Genomic DNA, 2,500 nt, shown 5'->3' on the forward strand with positions numbered 1-2,500 from the left:
CCATTCTTACATGTCGACCCTATTCGTACCATATTTATTTCCAACACGATTCAATATATATATATATATATATATATATATATATATATATATATGTGTGTGTGTGTGTGTGTGTGTGTGTTTTTTTCCATGAGTACGGAAACTTGTACAGGTGTTGTCACTACAGGTGGAAACACGGTCTTTGTTCAGTCCATTTTCCCTCTTTGATTACCAATCTTTTGATTTATAGCCCTACCCCTGTGTTCAATGAGATCGATTCTATGTATTCTCGAGGCAGTTTTAAAGTTTAAAAAACGATAAATATCAAGAAGGCGACATCAAATAAAATTAATCTGACAAAAACGAGCTTTATATAGCGCAAAATCCACTAAATGTGGTCAAAGCGCTTTACAAGGGGTCCCTGGCCAACAGCAACACCTAACATGTGGGTCGGGACATGACTCATGTTAGGCGATAATACAATTTTTCGGACAAAGACAACGCTGTTAACGGCCAGGTACTCATTTTACACCTGAGTACGGTGAGAGAATGTGAGTAAAGAGACTTTTCCAAGGACTCAACTATGCGCCGAGCGCGAGGTTCGAACCCAGGACCTTCCATTCCGAAAGCGAGTCATACCACTAGATCACATAGCCGCACATAACCGCCCTAGACTCTTGTTAAAAATAGGGTTGGGGATTAACACTGTTATGCACAGCAATTGTTAAATCTTCGCCAACGATCACAGACTTACAGAGAAATCTAAATGTTATAAAATTACTTTTTTTATCAGAGTAATATCAATAACTAGCCAACCTTTCTTAACTCACTCAACCAAAACACCGACTATATCCGTAGTTAACCCGGGTTACTTTTATTCCATATCTATTTAATACATTTTTCTGAGACAAATTATAGGTGAAGTATTATCATAGCTAATGTTTTTAACTTTTAAATGTTAATTGTAGTTGAATCAAAATATCTATGCATATGATCATTTTAATACAGGATTTTCCGATCATTTTAATACAGGATTTTCCAATTTTGAAAAGTAGCAAAAATCTCTAGGGCTGAGTAAGTTAAAGTAAAAGTAATTCTTCATATGTTACAGGTTATATACACGTCCGATAACCCACCAATTCCTTGTGGACTCGTTGGTGTGAGGAAATATTTTAAAAAAATAACTCAAAATATTGTCCATAACACTGTAAAACTGGGCCCATAAGTGGGTTCGACTGTCAGACCTGTATATATGTAGGACGTCATATGTTACATTTATTTTAAAGAAAGAGGGTTTAACTCTCTCCTCACCGATGATTTTCACTATTTTCCCAAAATGACAGGTCTTAACAAGCAGAAAAAATGATATTTTTAACTCAAACAATCTCTCTACAAAATAACTTTATGTTCTTATTAATTAAACAATGGTGATTCTTCAAATGTTGTGATGTACAAAATAAATCTGAATAAGAAAAAATATATATTGTGTCGTAACAAATGTGACGATTTTGCTGCAGGTGGTAAGGAGAGGGTTAAATTAAAACTGTAATGTCAGCGTTTATTGAGACTAGAGCGTATAAACATCCTGTCTGTATCCTCCCTACCCGAGGGAACGTCGAATGGTGTCCAGATGAGCTAGGGCATTCATTATACGGTGTGTCTTTTTTACAAACCCGACGAAACCCGACAAAACCCGACAAAGTTATGGGAAGTAGGTAGCAGTGGGGAATGAACCTGAGACTCAGAGAAGTGTACACCATTGGGGAGTGAACTTGGGACTGGGTTTCGGCGGTTTCGTAAAGAAGCAATCAGTGCTTGTTTACGAAACCCGCCAAAATCCGACAATATCCGGCAAAGTTATGGGAAGTAGACAATTGTGGGGAGTGATCCTGAGACTCAGGGAAGTGTACATCACTCGGGAGTGAACCTAAGTCTATGGTTATTGCGGGTTTTGGCGGGTTTCGTAAAAAAAGCAATCAGTGCCGAAACCAGCCGAAACCCAGTCCCAGGTTCAGTCGCCAATGGTTTACACCTCCCTGAGTCTCAGGTTCACTCCCCAATACTACCTACTTCCCATAACTTTGTCGGATTTTGTCGGGTTTCGTAAAAAAGACACACCCTTCATTATACTCGGTCATTTGATATTAGTTTGTAATCGTATTTCATTTGCGAACACCCACCGACTTTAATACCTAGCCGATTTTGATCAGTGATAAGCCCAAAAGATTTGTCGCGATCTATGTTAATTTCCTCCAATAAGTAGTATAACAAGTAACATAGATAAGTACACGTTTGTAATGGTCATATATCTAAGCAAATATTTTGGCTTCCTCACTAGTGTATATTAATACAAAAACATGTACACACACACACACACACACACACACACACAGAGAGAGATAGAGAGAGAGAGAGAGGGAGAGAGAGAGAGAGAGAGAGAGAGAGAGGGAGAGAGATGTATATAAATATATTATAAATGCTTACAAGAACCCCACTAGTGATTATTCTTCCACACAATTTC

The 2,500-nt window shown here is 37.9% G+C and overlaps 1 protein-coding gene across 1 annotated transcript in view; it reads right to left on the minus strand.

The window, feature by feature from the left end:
* LOC144957961 (uncharacterized) overlaps positions 1-2,500 on the minus strand; it is a 7,610-nt gene that overhangs the window by 5,094 nt on the left and 16 nt on the right. The window contains exon 1 of the mRNA XM_078889521.1: positions 2,464-2,500. This exon is cut by the window's right edge and continues 16 nt beyond it. The gene's annotated coding sequence lies outside the window, so the exon portion shown is untranslated. The remainder of the gene's footprint in view (positions 1-2,463) is intronic.

This window comes from Berghia stephanieae, chromosome 12 (genome assembly GCF_034508935.2).
Source record: "Berghia stephanieae isolate SIO BIC M18660-M18661 chromosome 12, UCSD_Bste_1.3, whole genome shotgun sequence".
Classification (NCBI taxonomy): domain Eukaryota; kingdom Metazoa; phylum Mollusca; class Gastropoda; order Nudibranchia; family Aeolidiidae; genus Berghia; species Berghia stephanieae.